The following is a 20,184-nucleotide window of genomic DNA, read 5'->3' on the forward strand; positions in this document are numbered from 1 at the left end:
GAATTTCAAGAAAAAACTTACATCTTGATGGTCAGATAAGAATCTACAAAGAGGCTTTCAAAGTACCCTTTCTCACAACTCCACATCTTGATCAATTTCAGGCCCTTGAATATAAAGCAAAATCAAGTAAATCAAAGATGCAGAAAACTTTTCTCCCCTTCTAAATTAGTAATGTCATGGATTTTGTTTTACAATTTATGGAAAATGGTGTGATGATACTTCTAGTAAACAGGAGGTTGGCACCAAACAGAAATACTCCTCCTCAAACAGACAAGTTGGAGGAAACTGCCAGCCTTTTAGCACCTGTGTACCAAAATGAGTCTGGTATGCTGGAGGGCTCTGGCTTGGTATGGCAAGGAAGCATCCTATTGCCAGGACAAGTACTTGCCACATGAAATGTGGGCTTTAAAAACACTCTGGTGCTATCTTCGATTCAAATTTTAGCACCATTTTTTTTTTTTTTCCACTTCACTTTTTGTGGTCTGAAGTATACAAATGAACCAGTGTCCAGAGGCAGGTAACATATTCCTTAACCTTGCTGCCATCCATCCTTAATTTCTTTGTTCATAAACTTCACTTAAAAGAACAAAATCCCTAGTCCTCTTTTGTACAAATTCCTGCTCTCATCACCAATGGAGCTGGCAAAGACCCTTATGTTCCCATGGATGAAAGAGACTCCTTCATCTTCTTGGTCATGGATGTGATGATGTGCATGTGGTCATTCACACACCTGGTCACATAGCAATCCAGCTGCTGCTTACCTGAAGCTCCTTACTCTCTCCACTGAGGCTTTGTCATTGCAATGCATGGTGCACCAGGCCAAGCAGTCCTGGAACTTCCCCAGCTTGCTAGTCACCAGGGCTTGGGCTTGAGCCAGAGGCGCATGTCAGTGCTCAACGCACTGATGAACTTACTGCATGGATGCCTGGCTGTCCTCACAACTGGTACTGCACTGGAACATGAGTCCCTGAATCTTCTGGATGTTCTTCTCTCCAGACTCTTCACCACGGAGTCCACCGCCTCCTGCATGTGGAGCTGCTGCTGCTCAGCCATGGTGACCCCGCACAGCATCCCACAGCACCAGCACCCACCTATTTCAGGTATTTTAAAGTATTTTTTTTCACAATTTAATTGAAAAATATTATCAGAATTAAGATTTTTTTTAACCCCCCAAATCTTCCCACAATTAATTAGATTGCCATTATTGCTTGGTGAATTTAGGCAAAGATAAATTTGCAGTGTCTGTGTCTTCATCCATAATACCATTTCTCAAGGTTGGTGCTATTGATATTTGGGCTTGAAAATTCTATTTGGGGGTACTGTCCTGTGCATTGTAGGAGGTTTACCAGCATCCCTGATCTCTACCCACAAGATGCCAGTGCTTTTCCCCCATTGAGACAACCAGTAATATCTCCAGATATTGACAAACTTCCCCTGGAGGCAAACTCACCCCTGGTTATGAACCCTGCTCCATAAGATGGTGATATTAATAATATCTATACCTTAGATATATTGTGAAAATTAATGAGATTATGCTAGTACCTGGACCACTGGGTTGTTCTGAGAGTTAAATGAAATAATATTGTAGAGGTTATAGCATGGTGCTAAGATATGATATGTATGGAAGACATGTTAGTTATCATGATTTGATTTAGGTCCTGTTTTAGTCCCTAAAAATGGTCAAGATTATGTCTTTGCAATTTTAAAGCTATTAAAATTACATCAAGCCTTATTATGACAGAAAACAGGCATCATCCTGGGCAAGACAATACATGTTTTCTGTTATCACTGGTGAACAGAAATACCTTATCCTTCTTCTTGAAAGGGATGGAAAAGAACATTTGCCAGAGTACATATGCAAAACCAAGAGTCAGAAGCTATGTTGATTGCTGATCTACTCTAATAAAGACACTATATTAGGCATAGAAATGCAATTGACATTATCAATTTGTTAGGTTTATAGTAATTTACCATCATCTTCCATATCCAATATATTTTTTGCTGGGTCATCTCAGTAAATTAAATGGGTATGTGTTGGTGACCTCAACCACTATGTCCTTTTATCTTTGAGAAGTTTAGAAATCTCTGCTATCTCACCTGCTTCTGATATACTATTTTGGTTGCTGGGTGAGAAATTTTATTAGGTGTTTTCTATCATAATTGCTCTTACCCTGCAGTTCATCAAATCAATGCAAGGGTTCTGCCAGTTGTTAAACAAATCCATTTGAATCATTTACTGGATGACCAGGGTAATGAGCATAGGGTGCTTCAATAAGCCCATTCAATAAATGGTGAGAGAGAGTTGGTACAGAAAACCACTTACCATCCAACTTCTGAAAACTCCTACTCTAATCAATGTCATATTGGCATTTTTTGGGGTTCCCTGCTGTCAGTGCCAGCTGAGCCCCAGTATCAGTATTCTTGAAAGATCTGGTGTCACTATCCCTAGTTATCAAAGCCTTAGACCCCTTTGAATGTGGTTTTGAGAAATATCTATTATATATATCTGCTGTGATGATTAAAGGTCTTTTCTTAAAGGAACCTGACCTTCCTTTCAATCATGAGCTCTGTGTCTGAGATATAACTTAGTTGTGGAAGCTGGGTGAGAGACAATGACGTTCCAATTTGTGGTTGACCTCAGCCATTTCCTTGACAATTTTGATTATAAATATATACACACACACATACACACATACCTCAATTAATAACATCGTTGTCAGCCCATTTTTCTGTTCCTTATAACATCATGGGCTATTACCATTGCCATAGAGTGTGCAATTGCCTAGTTGCCATTCCAGAGTTGGTGACTGTGAGAGTAATTTCACCCAGATAAGTGACAAGTATTGTCTTGGTCTCTACAGTTCTGGAATTCTATTATTACCACTTACGCTAAGAAGTCCAGTCCCATGGCAGTATCTGCTACCATCAGCCTTGACCTAGGGAGGACAGTCACTACTTATCTTCTCAATGATATCAGTGTAGCAGTTCATAGGGCATTCTTATCACTATTGTAAAACCAGAGTACTCTTTCTTTCCTGAGGGACAAAATGAGCTGGTAGATTCTCTGATCTTACAAAACTAGTCTATTCTAGAAGTTTTCCAAATGTTTCCTCAAAATTCTGCAGACACTTTAGTATCTCAATCTCACTGCTTACAGGCCAAAATCATCTCCAAAATTCAATGAGCCATTCTAGAAGAATTTTAGGACTGACTTCAGGTATCCTTGCCAGGTTGCCAGATCTTGAGTCACTAGAGAATGATCCCACATTAATAAACCATCCCCTATTCAGCCCTATATTTGAAACATCTTCTTGTCTTGCATTCTTAAGCTCTACTGCCTACATGTCTTAACAGTTCCTGATAAAGCTTACTTGCTAGGTCCTGTAGCTTTTCAATGAATAATTCATTTCTTGCAGTTGCTAGGAGTGTATTCTCACACTTGATAGAGCAATTGAAGGGAAGTTGGGGCTGATCCTCAGGAGAGTACGGAGTATAATGAAGGGTATCTATTTTGGTATGTCTTTGAACGCTAGGCATTGGGATGCTGTTCTCCTCTGAAAGCAGCAAAGGGATTCACTTCTGCCAGCCCAGGAGCTTCAGAAGAATCTGGTGGTTCAAGAATTTCTAAAACATTCACTTTAAGTTCCCATCCTAGTATTCAGTCTTTATACCACTAAGCCCCTATTAGGGCACTACCTTTAGTATAGGAGACTTGCCAGGACTGACATTATTATGATCAAACCTTAAGTCTGATTTTCTGCACAGCCTCCTACCAACTACAGGAGATGAGGGTGTCCAACATGGAGGCCTTTTCTTCGCTTCAGTGTTCTCTGAGTTGACAGCTGACTGATGTGAGGCTATGATTTTTTTTTCAAGGTTCCTATGCAGTTAGAGTCAACCAATGACATCAGTTATATGATTACCATGGCCACCATTTCTTTCAATGGCTGGAACTGTTGCAAAAAGTGTGCTCCTTTTGCTACCCATATCATTTCCTGAAGCACTGCAAGAGAACATAATTGGGATGCTAAAGGAAACTGGGGTAACCCCATCCCATTACCCTCTGACCAGGGAATGATCCAAATGCAGAAACTCAAGCTGAGTGTCTGCTTTCTAATGTCATCCTTGCTACCAACTAAGCAAATTCTTGTTTCTTCAGGATTAAGTGCAAGTGAAGTGATTTATTTGGAAATATTAGGAAATATGATGAGGGGTTAAGAAACCCAGATGGGGAAGTAAAGAATGTTAACACAAGATGCAGCAGCAAACAATTTACTGCTGTTGGCTACTGGAACTCAATCCCATGGGGGACATACTGAAATATTATGTAAAATATAACAGAATTTTTACACTGAGGTGAAAATGTTGGTTATTCATCCACAAACCTCTGTCCCTTATAAATTGAGTGTTGTTCTGGTGCTATTAACTGGCCTTTCAACTTACCGCTTAAGAGGGCTTAGTACTCTGCCACAGCCAGTGAATGGCTTCAGGCAGAGAAATGCAAGAAGCTACCTATATGAGAATTATCTGCATGTGATGTGATTTGTTTAGGGGTGGAATAGGGCAATTGTGGCAGGATGCAGACTACATCTACTACACAATTCTTTTTTCTTAGGTATTTTAAATGAAATCACAGACATTTTGGAACTGTAGTATTTTTAGAAATAATACAAAAATGAACATTTCTTCCCTTGTTACATATCTTTTCAATCATCTACTTCTTGAGTCAACTTGACAATTTTTATTTGCTCAGATTAAGATTCATTGTAATAAGTGTTTCAAGTACAGTATGCTGAAATAGCATGTATATTATGATCCTAGTGAGGAGATATATGTGTGCATATGTGCAAATTTAGAAATTTCTGGAAGGATGTTAACAGACATTTTTAGCAATGGTAATAAATTGCTGGTATGATTTCAGTTACTTTTTTCCACATACATTTTCATATACTTTCCCTAGTAACTTAAGGAAAGGCAGAAGTCTATCACAGCTACATCATAGTTCATACCAAGCAGAATTGCCTTTTTGGCCAAAGGGCTTTTATTTTTCTCTTATTAGATATAATAGCAAAAATTGAGTCACCGATTTTCTGATACATAGGCCATGATGCATTTAGAAGATTGGCAGTGGTTTTGCTCTTTGCCTAGCTCAGCTTACCTCAGTGTAAACTGGGAGAGAAAATCACCGTGTGACACCAAACACTGTAGCCATTGGCTCCAAAAGGATTGCCCAAAGTAACTAAATGAATCCAAGCAGGCCTGTTGTCTGCCTCTTCTCTAGATCTTTGCTCTTATGAGACAGGTGTTTAATTATGTATTATAAGAATCCCATCTCCTAAAAGCCCTGTACATACTGTTGAATATTTAGAAAGAAGTCATTGGTTGGCCCTACTTTCATTGTGGTCTTATTGGCATTCTGCATATCAGATGTCAAGATGTTTCTGGCTGGTATCAATTTCTAGTACAAATATGTTTCCCTTATTTATACATCAGGTATTGGAGAAGGGTGGTGGTGGTGGGGATAGTTTTGAAGAGTTTCTGTTCCGTAGGTGGACTGGAGTTAGCTCCAGGTATTCTCACCTCCCTAAAAGCATGGAATTTTCATTTCCAACCAACACTTTCATTCAATGGCTCTAGGGACCCACCTTACATACATAGGACCTATACATGTCCTGGACCAAAGAATGAAGGAGTTTTCTAGAGCAAGTAGGCAGGAGGAAATTCTTGGAAAACAAATTAATCACCCAGATTTGTACCTTGAGTCTAATAACTGGGGGAATAAAGAACCACTAAAGTAAAATCTTTTTTTATTCCACTAGGGCAATCATGTCTTCCTCTCAAGGCTGCTGAAAACATTTCTAGATAAAAATGGAGAGATTCAAATGGATTGGGAAGGGAGACATTCAAATGGAATGGGGTACTCTGAAGGCTAGGCCAGGGGCATTGTTTAACATGTCAACATGGTACTCTTTCAAAAATAGTTTTAAATAACTTGTGTAAGTCAATAGAACTAATGAAATAAGATACACATATATATATATATTTTCAATTTGTTGTGACAGTCCCTGTGTATTATATTTTATACAACTTTGGATTCTGTATGACAATTGCCACGAAGTAATTTTCAAATATAAAGATCATATTCCAAAGCTTTTTAGAGGATTAGCAATATAATCTGGAAAACAAAAGTATAATTCAAGGATACATTTTCTTTTCATAGAATTCATTTCATAGAATTACAATATTAGCATAATTATGCTTTACTCTACATAAAATATTACCCTGAACAGGGACAAGGTTCTCCTTCCTGTGATGTATATTATATCACACTCATTTTCTATCCAACATTGAATGCTGGGCAAGATCCATCTTCCTACTTTTAAAATTACCCTTTAAACACATATTGGCAGATTTCTTTTATTTACTTTTCAAAGACTGAAGAATAATTACATGAGAGTTACAGTTATTTCTTATCTGAGTAGTTTGATTTTTTTTTCTAGTGTTTTGTGCTGCCCCTATTAATATATAAGAACATTGTGTGCTATAATTTTTCTCATTTGCTAACATTTGCTCATTCAGTTTAATGGTTTTCCATATTTATTTCTAAATGACATTTACTAATATGCTATACTCTTCCCATATCCCCATACAGAATATATTTAACTTTTTTTCCCCTGTGATTATATTGAATTTTCTCTGCTCTTATAAATAACTTTTTGTATGAGAAGGGCATTTTTCTCACTTTTAATTATGTTGTCACTTAGGAGACAATTCTCCCCCTGCTCCCAACAGTTGGAACACTTTTCTCAGTATACCATATGGTTGTCATTAGATTTTTTTGTTTCTTCACATTTGATTAATATTACTATAGCGTTTTGACTAGTAAACACATTACCTTCTGTCATGTTGTAAGATTAAATTATTGACCTCTAAGCAAACATTTATGAGAAGTACCTTTATCTTTTTTCATTTAAAAATAAATAGCTCTCCCGAGGAAATACATACCTTCACTGCGTATGTGTCCCAGAATAAATTAAGTATTTTGGAGGTGTTTTAATGTCGTCTTTCAGCACTCACATTAAGAACCTATATTAATGTGGAATTGCAGGCCTTGAATTAGAAACTTAGATCTTTTTCCCTCACTGACACTTGGGTATTCTTAACTTTAATCATGTTTGTATTGAATCTAAACTGATGCATTATACTGGGTATATTATATGCTTATTTTTTTTAAATAAACATTTTATTTTGGAACAACTTCAGATGTATAGCAAAATTGTGACCATACTACAGAGACTTCCCATGTATAATGTAGCCAGTTTTTCCTATTATTAAAGTCTACATTTGTATAATATATTTGTCACAATTAATGAACCAATACAGATATGTTGTTATTAAGCAAAGACTATGATTTAATCATGTTTCCTTAGTTTTGACCTAATATCTATTTTCAATTCAGAATCCTAACTGGGATACCATAATACATGTAGTCATCATATATTCTTAGGCTCCTATTTGCTGTGGCAGCTTCTCAGACTTTTCTTGATTTTGATGACATTGACTGTTTTGAGGAGAAATGGTCAGGATATTTTGTAAAGTGACCCTCAACTGGGATCTGTTTGATATTTTTCTTGTAAGTAGAGTGGGGTTATGGCTTTTTGAGAGGAAGATCACATAGGCAAAGTGTCATTTTAATCATATAATATGCAAGTATGGCAGATTGAATTATACATCCCAGAAAACACATGTTAATCTTTATCCATTCTTGTGGGTGTGAACCCATTTGTAAATAGAAACTTTTGAAGATGTTATTTTTAGTTATGATGTGGCCAACTGAATTGGGATGGTTCTTAATCCTTCTACTGGAAGCTTTATAGAGATGGCCACTGGGAGAAAGCCATGGGGAGGAGCAAAAGCAGGAAGTCAACAGGAACCCAGAAGAGAGACAAAAGGACACTGCCATGTGACAGGAAAGCCAAGGAACCTGAGGATTGCGGGCCAGCCAAAATGCTACAAACTCCAGGAGGAAGAAAGCAAGCCTTCTAGCTTCTGAAACTGTGAGCCAATAAATTCCTGTTGATAAGCCAATTCACTGTGCGGTATTTGTCATAACAGCATGGCAACTAAGGCAAAGGGTATATACCATCAACATGATTTATCACTGTGGATGTTAACTTTGCTCTCTTGGCTGCTGTAGTGTTTGTAAGGCTTCCACACTGCAAATTACTCTTTCCCCCCACTGTTCCATTCTGTTCTGTTTTGAAGAAAGTCACTATAGACAGACCACATTTCAAAAATGGGTGGGTATGCTCCACTTCCTTGAGGTTGGAGTGTCTAATAAAAAAATTGATATTTTTCTGCATAGATGTGTCTCTCCTCCCCCATGTATTTATTTATTCCATCATTAATCTATATCAGTAAGGACTCATTATTTTATATGTTGGATTATAATCCAGTACTCCTTTATTTTTGTTGCCCTAATTGTTCCAGCTTAGGTCATTGGATGCTTTGAAATAACTCCATCATTGTACGTGTGTATGTGTGTGTGTGTTTAATCACTTTCTTACTTTATGGCATGAAAAGACGTTCCTGGTCAAATTTGTATATTTCCTGACCTAGTCCTAGAATCAATCATTTCTCCAAAAAGTCCTTGTTTCTTTTTATTGGAGAATGGTACTCATTGCTATTGGCGTGTTTTTGTTCCCAGGCCCTCTCAGAGGACAGCACAAGGAAATATATATGTGTATAATGACCCATTGTGTCATGCATCCGCAAGACTACCCCTGGTTTCAATGATTCACTAGGAACTCTTGCAGGACTTAATGCATAGTCACTCTCAGGGCTATGTGCAGTAAAAAGACACCAAGCAAAAATTGAAAAAGGGTAAAGCTCATGAGGTAAAACCAAAATGAAGTCAGGAACAGTTTCCCAGACTCCTCGACCAGTGGAATGTCACAGGAGGTACTTAATTCCTCCAGCAATGAATTGTGAAAACCTATGTGAAATGTCAACTTCCCGGGAAGTTCATCAGACATGCAGTGCCCAGGGTTTTAGTAGGGGCTAGCCACATAAGCAATATATCTGCCTAGCATGTTTCAAAATTCCAGACTCCCAAAGGAAAGAAGCTGTTCAGCAAAACCATACTGCTTGCTCAAACAGGTTAGGCACAGAGAACTTTATCCTTTAGGGAATGGTGGAAATCCTCTTGATTTCTAAGTACCCAGAATCCAGCCAAGGAGCAACCATGCAAGAAGGCCTTTTTAATGATAGCAGTCTCAGGACTACTATGTTAACTTTTTTCTTCAGAGCTGTATATATCAACCTATCTATTAATACTTCTATGTGTAACCATCTGTTATCTATATTAAGTTAAACATGAATCCATACTGATATCTTTGATTCTAGTCAATTACTGCATGATCATTCTAGTGTCTTTTTTTGTGTAACTGTAACTTCCTACTCCAACTGTGAGAAATCTGTCTTCCAACACCACAATACAATTATTTATTAGTTCTAGTACACATGTACAGCATTATCAGAATTATGAACCCATACACCCATGGGAAATGAGCTTCTGAACTAGAGTGTACTGGTATGGACACTTTCTTTTGCTTTTGATTCACTCATTCTATTCATTTCCAGATACTTAGTTCAGCACTTTTTCTCCCACCCCCTTCAGTTAGGTTATTTCATACTTTGTTATACAATTTGCATTTGATTGCAATGTGTCACAATCTTCATTCCATCCTGGGATCCCCTGACCGTCTAAATTATTTTTTAAAGTTTTGATACAATAAAGTTCACTCTTTGTGATATGAAGTTCCATCAGTTTTGACAAATGTAGTGTTATGTATCCACAATGACAGAATCATACAGATTAGTTTTACCACTATAAAAATCCCCCATGCTTTACTTACTCAACACTCCCATCCTCCCTCTGAACCATGGGCAATCACTGTTCATTTTTAACATTTCTAAAATGTTGTCTTTTCCATAATGCAGTATAATTGAAAACATATAGCTTGTAAGCTTTTCAGACTGACTTCTTTCACTTAGTAATATGCATTTAAATCTCATCCATATCTTTGTCTGGTTTGTTATCTAATTTCTTTCCATCATGGAACAATATTCCATTGTATGGCTTTCATTAAGCTTTTTTATACATTCACCTATTAAAGAACATCTTGGTTGCTCCCAGATATTAACAAATAGAAATAAAGTTGCTATCATCTTTTGTGTGCAGGTTATGTATGGGCATAAGATTTCTGTGGATAGATCTTGTAAATATTTTGTTAGATTTAAACTTATGTATTTTATTTTCTTGGTGCTACTGTAAATGACATTGTTTTTAAGTCTCATATTCCAATTTTTCCTTCCTGGTATATAGGAAAGCAATTAGCTTTTATATTATCCTAGTATTCTACAATCTTCTTGTTATACTTGCTTATTTGTTCCAGAGATTTGTGTGTGTGTGTGTGTGTGTGTGTGTTGATTCTTTGGGAGTTTCTATAGACAGTCATGTCATCCATGAATAGACACAGTTATCTTCCTTTTCTTCCAATCTGTATATCTTAAATTTCCTTCTTTTTTTCTTTTTTGAATCTTTAGCTTGTGCTTTTGAACAAAACAGATGATAAAGAACATTCTTGCCTTATTCACAATCATAAAGGGCAAGTGTTCAGTTTCTCACTATTGACTATAATGTTAGCTGGAGGATTCTTGTAGAAATTCTTTATCAAATTGAGGCAGTTCCCCTCTATTTCTACTTTTCCAGGTTTTTTTTTTTTTTTAAATCATAAAGGGGTGTTGGATTCTATCAAATGGTTTTTTTAAAATTAATTGATATAAACATATGATTTTTAGTGATATGGTGGATTGCAATGATTAATATTTGAATGTTGAACCAACCTTACATACATAGAATAAATCCACTTGATCACTGTATGTAATTATTTTTATATATTTTGGTTTGTACTTGCTAATATTTTTGAAGACTTTTTTGTCTAAGTTTATGACAAATGTTGGTCAATAATTTTCCTTTCTTATAATACATTTATCTAGTTTTGTCATTAGGGCAACTCTGGCCTCATAAATTGAGTTATGAAGTGTTTTTCTGCTTCTGTTTTGGAAGATATTGTGGAAACTTGAAATCAATTTTTCTTTAAATGTTTGGTAAAATTATCTGGTAAAACCATTTGGGCTTGTTACTTTCTTTTCTAGAACATATTAATTATTGATTCAAATTCTTAAGTATGCATAGGCCTATTTATATTATCTGATTCTCCTTATGTGAATTTTGGAAGTTTATGTCTTACAAGGAATTGATCCATTTCATTCAAATTATGAAATTTTGGGGCAATTTTTTTTCATGTTATATCCTCATTGTACTTTTAATATCCATTTTCTCATTAGTGAGGATCCCTCTTTCATTTCCAATATTGATAATTTTCGTATTTTTAATTTTTAATCTTGGTTAGCCTAACAAGAGATTTATCAATTTTAATGATATTTTTCAAGAACCAACTTTTTTTGGTTGATTTCTCTGTTTTTTTCCTGATTGCGATTTGATTCCTGTTCTGATTTTTATTATGTTCTTCTAAGCTTGCTTTGGGATTACTTTGCTCTTCTTTAATTTCCTAAGGTGGAAACTTAAGTTATAGATTTAAATCTATCTTCTTTTCCAATATATGCATTCTATGCTATAAATTTCACTCTAATTATTGCTTCCACTGCTTCCCCCAAATTATGATAAGTTGTATTTTCATTTTCACTTATCTCAAAATATTTTTACAAATTTTCCTGAGGCTTTGAGACTACTTTTTTGACCCATGTGTTATTGAGGACTCTGTTATTTAATCTCAAAATATTTTAACACTTGTTTTATATTCCCTTATGTGGTCAATCTTGACTAATTTTCCGGGTGAGGTTGAGAAGGATGTGCATTCTGCTGATGGTGGATAGAGTATCTTATTACTGTCAATTAGATCAAGTCAGTTGATAGTGCTGTTCAGGTGAACTATATGCAGATTTGGGGGTGGCTGTGTGCCTTGAAACCTCATTTATCTGATGGATCCAATAAAAGTAATTGATTTCCAGTTTGTTTAACTTTTTCCTGTTGCATGGATGGGAGGACAACTTTAAACCTCTTTAAATGTCAGAATGGGAACTGGAAGTCTGATTTATTTATTTTTACTCAAAATTAAAAGAATGTCTTAATTAACACATTTTCAATGCCTTATCTGCTGAATTTTAGGCAATGCAATTATGAATGGAATTCTTTCTCCATTACCAGAGAGCTTCCCGTCAAATAGAGGGCAGCCATTCTATAAAATCAATAATATGTTTATAATATATAAAGATAAAAAAATGACAAAGACTGCTAAGAAGGCTGATTTTCAAACAAATTATTATTTTGCTTTGTGCCTCGTTTACATCTCTTTCCTGTTAGGCCTGCTGTTTTTAAATGCATATAATCTTCCTCAGAAGGCTAGAAGAAAGGATTATATATGCCATCGTGTCTTGGGATGTTTATATTAGTATCTCATATATATGAGTGATTTTCTGTAAACTGGAATTTTTATTTAAAAACAAGCTTCTTCTGAGTGAATTTTTTTATTAAAGAGTATCAAAGTGCACATACTCTCTCTCTCTCTCTCACACACACACACACCCCCACACCCACACCCACACACCATTAATCATTTGAGGAAACTTAAACATTTTGTTATACAGGACTTTATGGTCTGATTTTTTTTTAAATGAATGTGGCTTATCTTATATTCGGAAAAGGTATTACCTTAGCTAAATATGTGAAATATTTTTATTGCAAATAACAGAGTTTATCCTAAATTCTGACTTACACAATAGGGAAGTCCATATACACAGTCTGGTTTAGGAATGGCTAGATTAAAGTTCCAAATGGTGGATGAGAATGCTGCCTCTGTCACTTAGATTTTCTTTCCTCTCTTAAGACTTCATGCTCAGGCAGTCTCTTTCTACATGGTATCAAAGATGGTTTAACAACAGTTGTAGCTTCACATCTTCCTTATATCTTGTGAATCCAGAAAAGAGGACAAAGTACATCTTTCTCAATGATTTCATCAAAATCCTGGAGAGGAATATGATTTTCCAGGTTTGAGTCATGTTTCTATCCCCGAACAAATTAATCCCTGTGGCAAGGTAAATGTAATGATCCTGGTTGTGCAGGATTGCATTGTGAATGCATTCCTAACATGGACAGAATGGGAAAAATTGCAGATCACACAATAACATGGAAAAGTAAAACTTCTTATGAGAAAGGTGTCAGTGTGTTCAATAGACAGAAATAGGAGATGTCTTTCATGTGTCATAAGGGTTGGTGTGAAGTGAATCCGTAAACCTCATGAAAGCATTGTCCGTAGAATGAATTGTTGAGTGTGTGTTTTGACAAAATGTATCTATATTAATAAAATGTATATATTTAGATGTATTTTGTTACACTAATATGTCCCTCACATACTCCATATAATAGGAGTTATATGTCCAGTATGGGGAATGTGAGCAAATATCTTCACAGAGACTGTAAGTATTTCCAGAACCCATGAGAACTTTCCACCTCTGCAGAATTAGACCCACCAACCTATCCTCATTCTGTCAGATATACCCAGTCACTGCAAACCTATGGAAATTGGGAAACTGATGAAGACAGATAACTTCATCATACTAATGATATCTCAGCACTCTTCAGAATCCTTGAAGTTCAATGTATTCTTTGCTGGTTTGTGTTAATCATGTATGAGCTTGATCCTTTGCACACAAAATCATGGATCTATGGATCTTCTTTGCAAAGTGTTTTATGAAAGAAATCAAGGTAGATGTCACAAGAAGGATGAAATTCTTGAGACTATAGGTATTTGCATGTCTATTGAATTAATGAATAACTGAATGGATATAAAGTTAGATTTCAGTGAGCTCCAATTGAGTCAGAATGGAAATCCAAGTTTCTTCACAATTAAGCAGAAACCCCTTTGGTTTTGATACTTCTTAAAACTTTCTCTTTTAATCACTTTTCTTTCTAATAATCAGAGCTTAAATAATTAGATTGCATCTCCTAGATGTTTTTAGAACCTTTTTCTGCCCATTAACATGAATCTGAGGAACCATGATTATCATTCACATTTTATAAGTAAATGTAGAAGGTGTTTGAAGTTGTGCAACTAATACAGTAAATATATATCCAAGAGATAGTACTCCCTTAACTGAACAACTGATTTTATCAGTTTTAAAAATTCTTGTAATTGAAAATAATTTCTAAAACATTTGTACCTTTTACCTGAAAATTAATCACATTTTAAAATTCTACTTAAATTAATTTCTGGGTGGAGGTTTTCATGTAAAATACAATTTGAATTTGGAGAAGTATTTAGAATCCCCCAAAGAGCATATGGAATAATATATTGGAACATTGAAAAATCTAGGACAAGTATAAACCATCATATACCTATAGTAACAATATAATAAACTGGATAAGACTCAATAAAATGCTATAGTAAGTGATTCAGTCTTACACTTGGGTATACAAATAGAATCAGCACATATTAGACAAGGAGGGTAATTAATGTCTTCTACTTGGAACTGATTAATTCCCTATTGAAACTGAAGAGAGTTCGGAAGAGACCAAATAACATGTTCAAAGCATTTTAAACATAAACTATAGGATGAATTTTTTAGATAAATGAGAAGATATATCATAGGGGGACTTTAATTAAATGTGCTACAAAGAGGTGACAATATGAAAAGTAGAATTAAAAAAAATGATTAGAAAGAAAAATCCCATTTCAGAAATGTGGTAATTAAATTTTAAAGTGGGAATAACATACTGCATTGTTAATCAATGGAAAGATAATCAACAAAGTGATTAATAAAAAAACAGGACAAGTGTTAGGGTTGAAAATGCCTCATCCTTCATTAGATGAAGTCATTTTGGTTTGCAAACATACTTGAAATTTTGATTAAAAAGTGTTAGAACTCAGATTTTCATTACAGCTAAAAGTTAAAATGCCTGAAAATCTGGAAGACCCTATGTCATTCTAGCCCAGAAGACAGGCTACTGACCAAAATCCAGTTAGGTCCAGAGTTTCTCAGAGCTACAGATTTACTACTGATTCACATTCACGTATCAATGCTTTCAAACAAATGTAGCTTGTGTTGGATATATATTATCAGATTACCAGATTAGGCCTGAATGACAAATGAAAAAATTCCCACAAGTCTTTGATATCCAATTTAAAATTCCTTTTGTTGAATATTTTCCTAACTTTTCCATGCTGAGTAAGGTGTGCATTTTTTTCTATTACATGTTTTCCATTCCTTTTTTTTTAAATTAATGACAAAATACCCTTAAACATGTCCTGAAAGTCAGATATCTCTCTAATTTTTTTTTGGTCCTAGGTCTTCCTATTAAAAGCCAGAATTATATTTGCCTCAACTCAGTAATTATTGCCTTCTTTCTCTAAGGAGCTCTTAAATCTCAGGGTTCTGGACCTGGTTCCTTATTAGGATTTAATAGTAAAATAGTCACAGACATTTTTGCATATCTTCAAGGTCTTTACCTGTAAGGACAGGGAAAATCCCCCATAATTTAATGAACTGCATGTATTTAGAAAGGGATGTGAGAAGGAATATATTTTATACTTAATGTAATTAATTGCTTAGTTAATCTACAAAAGTTCGAATTAAAATATCTCTATATAGCATTTACTTTCATTGGGCAATGTGATAAATAATGTACTGTGCTCTTTTACTTAAATGTATTTTAATAGGGTAAAAATGAGCAATAACTAGAGAATAAGGTCTATCCATAAAGTTGACCAGAGAAGAATAAAAATAATATTTACATAGAAAAATAGCATAAATAACTCAATATTGTTAATAGTGGTATCGAAGAAATGCAATTAAAAATTGTTTCTTACAAGCTTAAATATATACCAAACTTTTTTTTCTGTTATTTTGAAAATGTCTTTGATGTACAGCAAAAAGTTGCAATGTCTTTGTGCGTTAAAAAATTGATAAATACATTATGAGAAAAGTGACTGTGATGGTTAAGTTTATGTGTCAACTCGGCTAGGTTATGGTGTCCAGTTGTTTGGTCAAGCAAGCACTGGTCTGAGTGTTACTAGGAAAATATTTCATGGATTTAAATCATTAGAAGTTGATTGCATCTATAGTGGATTACATCTACAATCAACTGAAGAGACTGCCTTCAAGGCAGTCTCATCTGATCAGTTGAAGACCTTAAAGGAGAAGTGATAATTTCAGTAGTCAGAAGAGAAAATTTCCATCTCTACTTCAGCCAGGCAGCTTCTCCTGGAGGAATGCTTTAAAACTTCCTGGGAGTTCCCGGCTTGTGGCCTGCCCTACGGAACTCAGACTGGATCTTCACAGTCACATGAGCCAATTCCCTCACTAAATCTCACAATATTTACTTTAGATTTATATTATATATAAATAAATGTCCTGTCAGTTGTGTTTTCCTAGAGAACCCTGACTAATACAGTGGTTATTAAATCTGTGTTAAGCCAAATGGTTTGTAGCATTTTTTATTCTATCCACTTGTAGTCAGCAACTCAACCTAGCAATTTTCAAGTCATTAGCTTTTAAGATCTGAATGGAGAGTTCTGAGACTACTGTATTGATTGGTATAGATTAGGCATATTATTGGCATATTTAGAGATGTGCAGATTTTCCCCTTTGGGGATATGAAGGCAATCACCTATAAAATTACCTGAAGAAAATGAGTCATACAGAACACATCATAAGATTTCTCAGATACAGTTTACATATACATATACTATATTTTTCTACACCTACAATATGGTGTATGCCTGTGATGGTTAACTTCATGTGTCAGCTTGGCTAGGTTATGGTGACCTGTTGTCTGGTCCAACACTGGTTTGGTTATTATTGTGGAGATATTTCATAGGTGGGTTTAACATCTACAATCAGTCAACCTTAAGTAAAGGAAATTACCCTCCATAATGTTGTGGGCCTCATCATCAGATTGAGGTCTTAACAGCAAAAGCTGAGAGTTCCAGAGATCTGAGGACTTTTGCCTCAAGACTACACCCCCCACTCCTTCTGAGTTTCCAGATTCAAGAATTCAATATCACCTTCTTCAGAATTTCCAGCCTCCATCCCACCCTACAAATTTGGACTCAGGGATTCTCTATTTACAAAACCCCTTTATATGCACACACACGTGATTACATATATACATACATATATCCTGCTGGTTCTGTTTCTCTGGAGAACCCTGACTTATACAAAGCCCTTAAAATTTTCACTACCCTGTTAATTCTATCTAGGTAACATGGTTCCAGATGTCCATACTATGCAAAAAGTAATACTAAAAAGAGAACCACTCATCTCTGTCTTCCTCTATTGTTTCCTTCCAAATCTCACCAATTATCAATGGGAAAAAAGTCTCCTTAGTTTCTGGTTTATCCTTCCTGTGTTTCTTCTTGCATTAATGAATAGGTAACACGTGTTCTTAAAATTCTCCTCTATTTCACATACAGGATATCACACTGCCCATATTCTTTTACACTTCATGCTTTTCACTTAGTTTATCCTGGAAATCACTCTACTTTATTTACAAGATATTTATTTATTTTTTCCTTATGGCTGCATAGCACTTTTAGTGTATCATAGTTTATTTAACTGGTCTTCTAAATTAAAGGCATGTCAATTGCTTCCAGATTTTAATTACAAATAATTTTACAATAAATGAACTTTTGTCATGTTGGACATGTATCTTCAGGCTAAATTCCCATAAGGATTGCTGGGTCAAAAGATAAATCTATATAGGCATACCTCATTTTATTGTACTTTGCTTTATTGTACTTCCCAGATGTTGCATTTTTTACAAATTGAAGGTGTGGCAATTTGCATCCAGCAAGTTTATCAGCACCATTTTCTAAAAAGCATATGCTCACTTTATGCCTCTGTCACATTTTGGTAATCCTCACAATATTTCAAGCTTTTTCATTATTACTATATCTGTTATGGTGATCTGTGATCATTGATCTTTGATGTTACAATTGTAATTGTTTGGGGGCACCAGGAACTTGCCTGAATAAGACAGCAATCAATAAATGTACATATTGTGACTGCTCTATCCCATCTCCCTCCCTCTCCTTGGACCTACCAATTCCCTAAGACACAAGAATGTTGCAATTAGGCCAATTAATAACTACAATGTCTGCTAAGTGTTCAAGGGAATGGAAGAGTTCCACATCTCTCACCTTAAACCAAAAGCTAGAAATGATTAAGCTTAGTGAGAAAGTCATGTCAAAAGCTGAGATAAGCAAGAAAATAGACCTCTTGTGCCAAACAGTTAGCAAAGTTTTAAGTGCAAAGAAAAAGTTCTTCAAGGAAATTGCAAGTGCCACTCCAGTGCACACACTAATGATAAGAAAGTGAACCAGCCCAATTGCTCATATGTAGAAAGTTTTAGTGGTCTGGATAGAAGACCACATTCCCTTAACCCAAAGCCTAATTGAAGACTCTTCAATTCTTTGAAAACTGAGAGAAGTGAGGAGGCTGCAGATAAAAAGTCTGAAGCTAGTTAGTTCATGAGATTTAAGGAAAGAAGCTGACCCCATAACCTAAAAGTGCAAGGTGAAGTGACTAGTGCTGATGTAAGGGCTGCAACAAATTATCCAGAATAGTTTGCTAAGATGATTGATGAAGGTGCTTATACTAAACAAAAGATTTTTAATGTAAATGAAGCAGACTTCTATTGGGAGAAGATGCTATCTAGGACTTACATAACTAAAGAGGAGAAGTCAATGCCCGCTTCAAAGCTTCAAAGGACAGACTGACCCTCTAATTAGGGTCTAATACAGGTAGGTGACTTTAAGTTGAAGCTAATAATCATTTACCATTCTGAAAATCCTCAAATCCTTAAGAATTAGCTAAATCTACTCTTCCTGTGTTCTACAAATGGAGCAACAAAGCCTAGGTGATGGCACATCTATTTGCAACATGCTTTATTGAATATTTCAAACCCACTGTTAAGACTTACTGCTCAGAAAAAAAAAAATTCCTTTCAAAATATTACTGCTCATTGACAGTGCACTTGGTCACTCAAGAGCTCTGATGGAGATGTATAATGAGATTGTTGTTTTCATGCTGGCTAATACAACATTCATTCTGTGACCTATGGATTTAAGGATTATTTTCAACTTGTAAGTCTTATTTAAGAAATACATTTAGTAAGTGTTCTAGTTTACTAATGCTGCCAGAATGCAAAACACCAGAGATGGACTGGCTTTTATAAAAGGGGGTTTATTTGGTTACACAGTTACAGTTTTAAGGCCATAAAGTGTCCAAGGTAATACATCAGCAATCGGGTATCTTCACTGGAGGATGGCCAATGGTGTCCAGAAAACCTCTGTTAGCTGGGAAAGCATGTGGCTGGCGTCTGCTCCAAAGTTCTGGTTTCAAAATGGCTTTCTCCCAGGATGTTCCTCTCTAGGCTGCAGTTCCTCAAAAACGTCACTCTTAGTTGCACTTGGGGTATTTGTTCTCTCTTAGCTTCTCTGGAGCAAGAGCCTGCTTTCAATGGTCAACTTCAAAATGTCTTTCACCTGCAGCTCCTGTGCTTTCTTCAAAGTGTCCCTCTTGGCTGTTGCTCCTCTTCAAAATGTCACTCACAGCTGCACTGAGTTCCTTCTGTTTTTCTGCTCATTTACATGGCTCCACTGAACAAGGCCCACCCTGAAGGGGTGGGGCCATGCCTCCATGGAAATTATCTCTTCAGAGTTATCACCTACAGTTGGGTAGGGTGCATTTCCATGCAAACAACCTAATCCAAATGTTCCCACTTAATCCCCACTAATATGTCTGTCCCACAAGATTGCATCAAAGAATATGGCTTTTTCTGGGGGAAATAATGCATTCAAACCAGCACATTCCACCCCCTGGACCCCAGAAAAACATATTCTTTCCAAATACAAAATACATTCATCCCACGACAATATCACAGAAACTTAAATCATTTCAACAACAATAGTTAAGTACAAGATCCCATCAAAATCAATTATAGGTGTGGTCAATCCTAAGGCATAATTCTCCTTTAGCTGTGGATTTGTGAACTTGGGACAAGTTTATGTGCTTCCAATATACAAAGGAGGGACATTCATA

General features: G+C 35.7%; 1 pseudogene; it reads right to left on the minus strand.

The window, feature by feature from the left end:
- Positions 1-651: 651 nt before the first annotated feature.
- On the minus strand, positions 652-1,053 carry LOC119507648 (annotated as a pseudogene).
- Between the last annotated feature and the right edge of the window lie 19,131 nt (positions 1,054-20,184).

This window comes from Choloepus didactylus, chromosome 13 (assembly GCF_015220235.1).
Source record: "Choloepus didactylus isolate mChoDid1 chromosome 13, mChoDid1.pri, whole genome shotgun sequence".
Taxonomy (NCBI): Eukaryota; Metazoa; Chordata; class Mammalia; order Pilosa; family Megalonychidae; genus Choloepus; species Choloepus didactylus.